This window comes from Mastacembelus armatus, chromosome 16, assembly GCF_900324485.2.
Source record: "Mastacembelus armatus chromosome 16, fMasArm1.2, whole genome shotgun sequence".
In the NCBI taxonomy this organism is placed as follows: Eukaryota; Metazoa; Chordata; class Actinopteri; order Synbranchiformes; family Mastacembelidae; genus Mastacembelus; species Mastacembelus armatus.
The window spans coordinates 20,203,290-20,216,043 of NC_046648.1; the positions used below are offsets into that span (position 1 = coordinate 20,203,290).

The 12,754-nt window shown below is 39.2% G+C and overlaps 1 protein-coding gene across 1 annotated transcript in view; it reads left to right on the forward strand.

The window, feature by feature from the left end:
* The first annotated feature begins 1,997 nt into the window (after positions 1 to 1,997).
* Positions 1,998 to 12,754, forward strand: part of fam110d (family with sequence similarity 110 member D) — a 29,722-nt gene continuing 18,965 nt past the window's right edge. Inside the window, exon 1 of the mRNA XM_026316553.1 lies at positions 1,998 to 2,083. The gene's annotated coding sequence lies outside the window, so the exon portion shown is untranslated. The remainder of the gene's footprint in view (positions 2,084 to 12,754) is intronic.

Here is a 12,754-nt window from a genome sequence, read left to right on the forward strand (position 1 = left end):
GTCTAGTGAAACTGAATAAGGACACTAATAGTCAGGTGTTACATTATAGGAGGTCTCAATTTAGAAACAGTGGAGGGAATTTATAACAGAAATGCATAGTCTGTGTATTCTGTCTGGTTATTTGGCTGTATTTTTACTTTATATAATTACTTTTATAATTTTTTTTTTGGCACAATGTACATTTTAGCAATACTAAGTAATTAAAATCTACATTTATGGACAGTTATAATAAAACCCAATCTATCTAATTACTGCATATATTACTGCGTAAAAATATACAAAATGCATGAAATCTGAAATTAACACAAATTTATCAAAACCAAAGTTAAAGCTACATCAGCTGAATCACTGAGCAACTTTCACAGCCTTGTATTTCTCTGCTGTATCTACTGTAACTCTCAGCAGCTCATTTACCAACTAGTTGTGATATGTCTGTCTGCTATTTGGTGCTGAATAGGTAGATTACAGTTGGTTAACAGAGCTTGTTTGCTGAAAACAGTAGCCTGTTGTGACTGAAAATGGGTCTGTTAAGACATTTTCTGACTGAATGTGTGTGTTACCCATACACAGCCTCGCTTGGGTCGGTCAGTGTCTCATGATACTGTACGTCTTTCTAAACACTGTTACTTTAAATGAACTGTCATTTGCTTTTTCTTTACTAAACATGTCACCATGCTCTGTCTCTGTCTTCAATCGTCCAACAGTTCTCAGTTTTAGTCGCATAACTGCTTCCACTATGTCAGCTCAGGGTGACAACTCAGAGTTTCAGAGTTCACTGCCACTGTGCCCCATAGTGAAACCACATGAGGGGAACACAGTGACCACTGAGTCTATAAAAGGAGCAAAATGTTACAGACAAAGAACCACAAAATTCCATCTTCAACCCGTTTTTAAGGGAGTAACAACAAAAATATAGGTCCTTGTGAAATATGCAGTGCACTATTTCTGGAGGAGAGCACATTTATACTAAAGGAAGTTATGGGACCTTTTTGATCCTACCTAAAAGTGCTACACACTGCTACAACTTGATGACTTGTTTTATGAGTGACAGAGAATGTGAAATAGTGTAATCCTGCCTGTTAATGTATATAACACATGAACAGAAGCAGGAAGAGCAAGCAGGCACAGGCCACATCCTTCCTGGCTCTCTTTGTATCTCTGCCCACTACTGTACACATGTTTTTTACTTCCTGAACAGTTATTTGGTGGGAGTAGTCACAGAGCATTAGTGCACATTGTTCACTCATTTATACAGAGTAGATAAGAACGCAAGGAGCAGGGCTCTGAAAAGCTGTGTGCTGTAACAAGGATGTGCAACATTAGCAATTTAAATGCAGAAAAGCTACAGCAGACCCCCAAGCTTACTATTTCAGACAAATGGATTTCAGCTCTCATAAAACATTTGTAATCAAATCAGCTCTTTAGCAAAAGATTAATGTAAGTCACCATCTCAAAGCTGTTAAATATATGCAGGAGAGAAATTACTACATCCTCCACAGAAATACAAAATGTGGTAAATATTCTACACTACTACTTTGTTTTACACTTGTGTCATTTGAGTTTACAGTATTTACCTCATATATGACCATATGCAATGAATATTAACTCATAACTGTACATCTAAATGGGTCATGTCTTTGTACTTATTCAAGTTACTCTAGATAAGCATATGTGTTTGCACACATAAGTGGATACTTGCTTACTTTTGTTAGCCTAAAAGTACATGCATGCGTGTTTGCCCATGTTTCTGCAAGCGTGTTCGCCCCTGCTGCCCTCGAGCACTGCAGAGAATGTCAAGAGGCTGTGGAGGCAGTGGCTGCGTGGGGAGCATGACTCAGTGTGGACGGTGATGAGACAGGACAGCTTTACAGCAGTGGGGCACAGCGCCAGCTGGATGTGAATATTGCATTAGCATTGGAGCTCACTTACTGAACCTCTCAGGGTCTGAGCTTCAGTCCAGATCTAACCCTTTATTCTGGGGGAAGGTACCACTCAGCCTCAGCCTGACTTGGCCTGATCACTCTGGATCTGATGGAGTTGGAGCAATGTCTGCCTTGGTGTATCCTACCAAGAGTTGCCATGGGTGAGCCATAGTTTTCTGACTTGTATCTGTCTGTAAATGTGATGACATGTTAAAGTAGGTGCTACTGTTGGTAAAAGGAAACTGAGCTTCTGTTTCATTCAGACTAAGTAGTGGCTGACCACAGAGTTGCATTCTGGACCAAACCCAAATCCACAAAGCCCCGTGTGTACAGAGCAAGGGCGGGTGGGAGCATACAGACATGAACTGGCATGAACTCTGTAGGACTGCAGAATGGGGATAAAGATCTGCATATCAAAATCAAGAAGAAGAACATTTCAGAAATTGCTGAAGGAAAACATCATATTTAGATGATATCGAGACTCAGAAACAATTGACTATAGGAAAAATAAAGATTCAAAGCTAGTTTATGCAAAATGACTGACACTAAATATTTTGCAGCATATTGTACAATATAAATCCAACATTTCCCACAGTAGGGCACAGGGAAAGAAATTAGCTCTAGAGCTCACTACCTTCTAAATGGTAATATGCTGAAAGCCCAAAGTCTAACTAGCCAAACACACACACACACACACACACACACACACACACACACACACGCACACACACACACCAAGGGAACAATACAATAGACAACCACTGCTCTGTGACCAGCAGTCCTACCCACTGCTGGATTCCAAATAAAGATGTCATCTACTACACAAGTCTGTGTGGAAAACAATAATGTTGACAGGAACTTACTCTACTACAAAGTAAAGGAAACGCTAGCTTAAAGGTAGGAGAAACAGACCTGTGACTGGAGCAGTGCCACCTGACGCAATCTGAACAGGGAAAGTAGATGATTAACACTTTACCAGCAGTCAACCAACAGTTCCAGTTAGGGTTCTGTCGTATGAAACATTTAATCCCAGAAATGTGTATGATGTACTAAAAACAAGAAGTTAAGAAAAGGCGTTTGAAAGGGGCCATGCAGTTCCTACTGCAACAACAGAGTAACCCTTCTTTTGGGTTGACCACAACATCTATGCCTTGTACAAGAAGATACACTCACGGGCCCTCTTCTGAATGAGCCATTGTCTCTGCTCCACAACAACAACAATAAAGGCAGATGAGAGGAAACAAATAACAATTGTACTGTTTTCAGAAGAGGAGTAAAAAGTGAGGGATTGTGGAGTTTCACCACATCAGTGATCATACGGAAAGGGGGGAGTGGGACAGAGAAACAAAGCAACATGTAATGGATGTTGTTTGGGGAAAAACTTGAACCACAGTCCCTAATATTGAAGAAAGCAAGGGTGTCATGTGATGTGGTGTGTGGTCTAGGGTGGATGGAATGGGGGTGTGTGTGGAAACCTCATTCTGTGTCTGCACACATTGACACATACCATATAACCCCTAAAAAACAGCAATTATACATTTTAATGAGCCCATATTTGTGTTACATAAGAGGAGACTGCTGTAGACATGTGAATGTCATGTCCCTATAATGCAAGGCTAATCTAGCCTCCAGTGTGAAGTCAGTGCATCACTACTTTCTGTATATATCATGTTTTCCTCAGCTGTGGCTCTGGCCATCAAACTTTGCAGTGTTAAACCTGGAAACACCTTCAAATCCTAGTGATTTACTGAGAAAAGTTATTTAGATAATTCAGTAAACCTGCTTTTTGGAATAGGATACAGGTACATGTGAGTTCCTAGCATCAGCACTGAAAATGCTAATTTTAACCTTAAGTATTGAACAATAACCAAGTTTTCCATTTAACCTTCCAGAGTTTATTTGAGACAGTTGTCCTTGCTCCTGTGCTTAGGAAACTCTAAGTCTGTATACACAAACTGTAATAAGAGCCTCAGTCTATCACAGACACCATTGGATAAAGAATAATTGATGAGCCACATCTCTGAATAAAAAGAGGAGAGTGTGCAGGATGTTAACCTCACAGGCAGAACACAGCATGTTACGAAATATCATTTTCAGTTCAAGACTCAACATATTTCCATTGTGATTGCCACATTTTATTGGTAATCCCACACAGGAATGTAGTAACTTTGCAGTTTGATTACTGGGTCAGCATGTTTGCTATAACTGTCTTTCACTCAGCAAGAGAACTATTTTAAATAATACATTGCCTAAAGTAGAAGTACAAATAGCAATACAGCCTTTCTTTACCTTCTTCGAATATTTTTAGGAAACAGCTATATTGTGTGTTTATAATAGGAATTGGAATTGTGAATGGAAAAATGACAAAATGACCTTACACATAGAACTTATAATACTGTATGTAGTGAGTGTTAATGCAGTGTGCAAAATACAATCATACATGCTCATCTGTAGAGATGCAATAATATCAAATGTTTAGAGAGCATCAGGCTATCATAAGACTACTTTATAATAGGTTATGATCCTGAACATGTGTATTGATTTGATAAAAAGCTAATTCCAAACAGGTTCTTGATCAGCTGAAGGGAGAAAAACACAGAACATAGTAACTTGAATATGTTTGAAATGTATCTAAAACTGCAGTATGAGTACCCCACTGAAGTGCATCATTGTCAGTATTTTTCTTTAAAAACAGAGACAAAGAAATAATAGAAAGAGCAAACACAGGGTTTTCTCCCTTCACCCCATCAGAGGAGTTGTGAGTCATCATTCCACAGTTTACTGATGCCTGACAGCCCTAGTCATGTCAGCCCACAGGAGTCTGCCAGTTAGAGGCACTTCATCAGTCTCATTAACACTGGCCTGCACATATTAAAGAACACAGTGAAGGTGCACAGAGGAGGGTGTACCCTAACTCAATCACATCCCAACACCATTAAATCTATGAACATTGGCACATAAGTAGTAAAACCTCAAATACTGAAGTTACAGATTTTAACACAAAGACAACAGTTTTTTTCCTATTTAAAATTATGGTTATTTTAAATATATGTTATTATTGACTATGAAGTTCTTCTTTCCGCGCTGAAATAGTTAAGTTTGGAGGACTAACAAGTCAGGATGGACTCCCACTCTGATGGTCTTTATCTGTATGTGGGTGTATGTTTGTCCAAGTGATAGAAGCTGAAAAGGTAGGGCTTGCTACAAAGAGATGAGTTTCTCTCAACAGTGAAAGGAATTCAATCTATCAGTTGCTATCATTCATTGGAAAGTTTACTTTCCAAAGTAAATATGTGTTGATGAAGTGTGTTATCAGAATCTGTGATGCTTACAGTGGGGTGTCCCAAAATTCTAAACTTAAATCATCCACCCTTCCAAGGCAGTATTTCCCACTGATTCATGGGTATTGTTAGGACTCAGCTTATTGTCCTGTTACAAAAATATCAGATCATGAGAGTCAAAAGAAAATTCCTGGAAACTAAAGTTAAAAAGGAAGTTAAGTAATAAACTGCATGAATCACCAGATTTCCACTTACATTCCCGATTTTCACATCTTCTCAGAATTCTGATTACTACAAGACAACCTGCAGTATTTCTCATATTCATGTATGTCTCTTTCAAAAAGGATTAAGGACTCTTGGACTTCAACAGACAAGGCATCAATGTTCTCAGTGCAGTCACTGTAAAACCGTCTTGTCTGTCGACAAGTTGGGGATTAGGGTGTCAAGTAGGTAAATAAAGCCTGATACTTGATAGATGTTGAGTACCTTTGGTTTGTGTGTATGTGTGGGTCTGTGTGTGTGTGTTCTGGTTTGTGTCACTGAGTAAAAATGGGGCTGACTCTTACTGGCACCAATGAAACAAAACCAGAGAGGACCCTCTCTTTCCTGTTTATAGTGTATTCGCTGTGGAAGCTCTGGCCCTGGAGACAACACAGAAAAGTCCAGCTGATAGAAGGAGCAGTAAAAGGGTTAAGAATAACAAGAGGACAAGCAGATTTGAAGTTGCACTGGTATTTTTTGCCATTGCTAATCTCTTACTACTGATATCAGAATAGTAATCTTGTAGTGCTATCTATAAACATGGAGCTACTTGTCTGCTGGAAACTTTTTTAGGCTTGTGTGTCTGTTTTTAGGAGATTACCTGTCTTTTCACCTTACAACACAACAGATCCATTAATGACTGATGAGGATTTGTGGACCAGAAAGCAAGTGTGCTATAACTAAATATGTTTGCGAAGTATAGCAGAGAGAAATACACTATCATACAAGAACAATTGTATCTAAGTTGCAGTATGTGCAGGATCCTCTGTGACTCAAATTAAAACAATGGTCAGTTACACACATGATGATAGAAGACCCTGATCAAAACAGACTTGTGTGGAAAACAACCTGTGAGTGGGAGGTCTGAGGCAAAAAAGCAGAGATGGAGGTCAAGCACCATATATCATCCATCAAGTCATTTGACATTGTTTTGAGACCTTAAAGACCCCATGTCTTCAAGAAGACATAACCTGAACTGTTTTCTCCCCAAGAACCCATGAAGGTTAAACATGTTGATAATCACTTAATGTTAGGTTTAAGCAGAATAGTACCTCACATGGAGTTGGAGTCAAACTTTGGTACAGTCACTGTTTAGCCCATCAGATAAAATCAAGTACCCTTTGTTGACACTATTTGTCATGATTTAAATGTGTCATTCTTAAAAATATTGCACAATGTTACATTATTGTTTCAGGCTTGAATTTGTCAATATTTAAAGTATTTTCTAGGTTTTGTCACGTTTGCAATATACCACTTTGTATAAGATGGACATTTGTGTCTAAGTTTTACAACTGAGGTGAACTGCACTTCTGAAAAGATACATGAAGAGAAGGGTGACATGGGTAACTGTAGGTCAGCTTCACAGACAACCAGCTTGTATTTTTATAAAATCTCAAAAACAAGGTGTCAAATCCTGATCTTCAAACAAGCTGGATGAGTCATCTCCAGTTGGGAGGAGAATATGAAATGAAGGGGGGAAAATTCTTAAAGGTTATGTAATGTATACTTAAAAATATAAACAAAAAGAGTAATGGAAATGTCTCTGAATGACCCTTGTGCATTTTTGCCTATGTGCAGCCAGGAGAAGCATGTTTCAGCTTCAACTCATGCTGTGGTATTGCTTTTGTGACTTTATCTAAGCATAAATTAACTGAGCTGCTCTACAATTTTTCCACATGCCCACTGAAAAAAGGAGATTACCAACCTGTAATCACTGCACTAGATGATCTACACTATATGCTACACAATTAAGCCACTGGTCAAGCAGTTTTGTGGATTTATCATTGCCCCCAAGGTTTGTCAAACGTCCCCTTTATGTCAACAACTGTGAACTGGGCAATGGTCCCTGTAATGGTCACATATAAAGGGTGTCAATATGTCAGACCCTGGTGTCAAAAGCAGTTTTGTCCAGTATAATGGAGGCTCCTTGATTTAATGACCATGTGACATTCAGCATGGGAGTACCCTCAGGTTATCCATGGCTGGAGCCAGACTGTGTGTCTGTCAATCTGCCTCTGTTTTACCCACTCAGTCTCTCCCCTTGATGCTCACACTGTAGGTCAGTCTTCTCTCTCCACCCCTCAGGGAAGCTTGGACTGGTCCACACACTTGTGATTAAGGGTTACTATAGCTTCATGCAAAGGCTCTGACAGATCAAAGAGCCAAGGACGGTGGGCAACTCATGCTAATTAAAGTTCATTCAAAATAAGCCTCCAAGTTTCACCATAGGATATAGCATTAGACAATGTGATTTTGTTTAAGGCTGATGGTAGTGGGAAATACATTCTCTTTTAAATCACACTTGGTTAAAAGCTCAGACTGTGTCTGTGACAGACAGCCATGAAACCCTGGAGCTCAGCAGACTGCCAGCATCAGAATGACTTTTGCCAAAGAGCAGAATCAATGATCTGTGGGCACTGGGGGGTTCTTCTAAGGTTGCACATAGTCCTGGCAAATGCCCTGCTGGGACACATTATAAACAGCTCTTGTCTCTGTACCCACATTTGAACTACGCAAGTTAACATGAAACATTTGTTTGAGTGAGGACACATCTTTCAAGTGACTAAAATTACTACCCCTGAGCCACAAACCCATTAGCAACAAACAGGCATTATCTCAAGGGAATTACCATAATAAAATGTACATTAAGCTGATGTGCATGATAAATGGCTGTAATTTTAAATCAAGCTTCATATGTGTAACCTTGGCTTTGATCCATGATTTGTGGCTTCATAAGGATTTGGACACAGGTTGATTTACCACTCTCATCTTGGCACACACTTGTTGCCTGGTATTGTCAAAAAGGCAGCAGGCACTTTGGCACCTGGGTAAAAAGACTTTGGCGTAACTGCTACACTCCAGTCCTCATTAAATGGAGCTTATGTTCGGTGAACACATGGCTGATCCAAATGGTTGCAACACCCATTAATTAGAATCTGAACTGTGTTTAACTATACCACACGTTTCAAATTATAGCATAATGCTTGCTTGCTGTCTTTAATACCAAAAACCATTTGAGTATGCGGATTTCTGCTCCAATTGTCTGTTAAAGTTTAAATCAGCTACATGAAAGATCTGCTTGTCTGAGCCTGATCAGGAACAAACAGAAAAGAAAACTGCGCCACGCCTCACATCCCTACAACATACGGCCACTTAGTCTCATGTTTTTGGACAAGATAGGTGATGACAACCATAGCCGACCACCTTGCTGTTCAAAAAGCTGAGCCACTACCTTAGGTAAGAGTGAAACTGTGCATGTTCCCACATGCTGGAACTCCTGCATGTTAAAGGCCTGTGTCTCCTGTTGAGGGACAAACACAAAAGAAGGCCAGACTTCCATCCCTGGGGGGACAATGGACTCTGTCACAGAGCCACTTACCCTCCTCAACACTTATGCTACAGGACGGGCAATGAGACGTTTGTCTTTGTGCTGGGGTAGAGGGATAAATCAGAGAGAGCTATCAGAGCACAGAGGGATGAACAGCATCCTCTTTCAGTTGACTTCATCTGAAGGTGAATTACAACAGGAAAAGCTGCTGGAGCATGACTCTCCTTAGATGAGACTTTGTTTAGCTTGTTCACTAACTGTAGGATTTAGGCTCAATCTGCAAACCATCACCCCCAGATGACCCTAATGCTCAATGTAACTTATTAGCTAGTTCACAGGAGTCATATATCATTGAACAACAGGAATACATTTGGAAAACATTTTAATTTCACCTGGTTCTTGTGCTGTAGGGGTATAGTTAAGGTGGAAGTGGTCTGTTTGGGATCTGGAGAGCTCTGTAATGTGACTAATTGGTGGTGTGGATCAACTCATGTACAACAGGACCAACTTTATATGTTAGAGCTGCTCAATTTTTTTTTTGAAAACTGGGCCTGGATCTAGACCCCCATCTGTTCTGTGCCAGCTGTTTAACAGATTCATTTGGGCAGGCTGCTTGGTGCTATCTTAATTCTGTGATCAAGACCTTTGAAGTCTGTCTTCCTTCCAGTAAGCACTGACTGTGCAGATCCATCCTCCATTTATATAACTGAGTATTTTCATATTTTTGGCAAAAGTAGCAGGACAGGGAAAACACCAAACCACATGCTTTTGTTTCCTTCCCAAAAATCTATAGCATGAAAAAGTGGAAAGTATGTATAGTACAGTGTATAGCATACATTTGCAAGGCATTGGTCATGGACACCTAACACCAGTAAACTGTACATTCCCAGTTTCCATTAATAGCAAGCTAAAATAGCAAGAATATAAAACATGATATAATAATTTAGAGGTATTTCAAATCTACTACCCAAACAAATTTTATTAAAAACTAATTGGATTTAATGGCATACTCAAAGTGATGTTTTGAGTATATGATAGTCATCCCCCTATAGGCTTTCAAAACGTGGTTTTCAGATTTTCATGTTTTGTTTTTTTTTCTTCTATGGAAAACTGTCTTGCTTGAATTAATATGACTGGTTCTCTATATTAAATTACTGACATGTGTTCACTTCAGAAAAAAAGCTGAAAAATATTAAAACAATAGAAACCTCTCTGGCCTGCAACATTATCCACATTTCGACATTTTGTCCGTATACCATTTATTTTTGGTCAAATCTGATTAAATGATTAAATTTGTCTCTATCACCAACAAAACTTATGTAGTCAGACATGTTTTTTGTGAATTAACTATTGTTACTAAGACATAATTTTAAAGACAGTAAAGAAGTGAATGGTTTGAGAAATCCATAGTAATAAATATGAAATAAGGTGAAGTTGAACACAGCTTCTGTTGTTTCTGATGGATCAAACTACAAAACAAACTTTTACAGTGACCGCTCAAGCGCTGAGGTATGATTTGATGGCTAAATATTTGATTTTAGAGTGGACTATTGCTTTAATTTAAAGATTTTAATAACACATAAAAGGCTTCGAACACACTGCCCTCATTTTCTGCCTGGTTTGAACAAACAGACGACTTTTTACAGCTGAATATTATTGCAGGTGGCAGAGCTGCCATCTAGACATGACAGTTTCTCCAGAGAGACTGACCCACATACAAAAAGGAGTTCCCTACTTTCCAGTGTTTGTTTTCATAGGAATCCTGAATGTGTTGGTTGGGATTGTTTATGTGGAGACTTATCGGCTGACTGACCTCGAATCCTGAGTGCAGCGTGGTTTTCTTTTCATAATGCCAGCTCCATCTCTGGCAAGGCCCTTCAACGTCTGGTATTGTTTCACCATGGGAGAGATGATTAGCCAAAGATCCTGAATCCCTGAGCCAACTGCAAATGCCCAGAGAATGTCCCCCATCGGGATGAGATAGCTGCTTTCCTCTCTATTTACACCAATATTGATCTTTAATATTAGAAAATATTTTAAAAATTGCATTCCTGCCATTCTTGTCTACCTTCTGGATTCTCTTCATATTGTTCCTGTCTTCTTCAGAAAACAGAGACAGAGCTGTGAGCTGTCCAGAAACATGTCGGCAGATGGCTCAGATCCACAACACAGGGTTTCACACCTCACTAGGATTTGCCTGCTAGCCAGACATCAGTCAGAGCTGGACTCTAAACAAAACAATTCTTCATACACATCCAAACAACTGCAGTAGTGCATCAACATTTCGGACATGTTTAAGACTTAGTGAACATCTTCCTCCCATTTCTGTTCCTTTTTTTTCCTTCCCTGACAAAGATCAGGAGCACTAAAACAAAACAATGCAGAAGCACAGTCTTCCTCCACCACCTGTAAACTCCAAACAAAAGGCATCGTAACTGGTTGGAGTGGGAACAGGAGAGGGGCAAAGGTCAGCACAGAGGGCAAAATAAACAGAGGACACACCGGTGCAAACATGTTTAGGTTAAAGAATGTTAAGTAACTACACCAGTGTTAATTTTGGCAGCTTTTTTAGCTATTTAGGCAGCTTATCCAAGCCAGTGACACAGACGAACTGTGCAGACTGACCATGGAGCCTATTTTGAATGTCCAACATGTGCCAAATAACATTGTAGTGCCATTTCATTTCATCAAGATATTAGTTTTAGCTTGTCAGCAACTAGTCCTAGTTACTGAAAACAATGTTGTCAAACATCATTGTCTTTGTCAACAAAACTAACACCAAACTACACTTAGTCTCCTGGTGCCACTAGAGAAGAGATAAATGTTTTTACATCTATAAACTGAACTGCCACAAATATTGGTGCTTCTGTAATAATCTAAAAAACAAAACATCCCCCATTTATTGCTAATTAGAAAATGTTAAACTGAAATGCTTAACATGCTAATCATTATACCTGCTAAACATCACCATGTTAATATTGTCATTGTGGGCATGTTAGTCTGCTGACATTAGCATTTAGCTCAAAGCATCAGTGTGCATTAATGGGGCCTCACTGAACTGCTTAGGGCCAGTTTATGGTCTGTCAAAACTGATTCTTGAGATGTGCTGTCTGACCATGCTGGACATCAACTGTTTAGTTTTTCCAAACAGCCATATTGGATGGCAGAGTGGATCACATGAGAGAATTAGGAAAATGTGAAATCATTTAAAAGTGTGTATAACAAGACATATATTCAAACTATTTGAATATATATGCAGTATAATGCAGGTTTAAAACACTGACAGAAAGAAGCCCAAGAACATATTCTGATAAGAAAAAGCTGAGCCGGTGAGAGATAATGATACATAACCAGAAAAAAGAAGAAAATAACTGGTAAACAACTCTCCCTATTTTATTCCATTCACAATCAAACTTAAGAACACAAATGGACTCTCTTATGTTTGTGTGACATCACAACAGGTTAAGGTGCCTTAGGCCTCTTATTGTTGAACTTAACCTACAAAGGGCAAAGTACATGAGTGAGTCCCTCAGACTATTGCCTCTATGGCTCCAAATAGCCACCACATGGCCCACAAGGCCGTCATCAGCCACAAAGATGCCAGCAAATGGTCCAAAATGGGCCGAGGCAGGAAGCCGCCACCTTATGGCTTCCTGCCTTTGAAGTGTCATTAATCCTGTAGTCTCGTGTGTGTGGGTGCGTGTTGATGCTTCATTGTGAGGACCAAATTTAATCTACAGTAGATTGTGAAAGAAGACATTTTTGGAAAGTACATTTGACCTGTCCTTTCTTTTTTAAATTGATTAAATTTCTAGATTAACTATTCCACTCACAGCTAACCATACAGGTAGTTCATGTTTTGATATCTATCTCACATGAAATTAATGGAATTTTGTTTGTGGTGCTGAGACAATATTTTAAAAACTCAGATTATCTTTCCAGAAACAGCATCCTGGTTACTC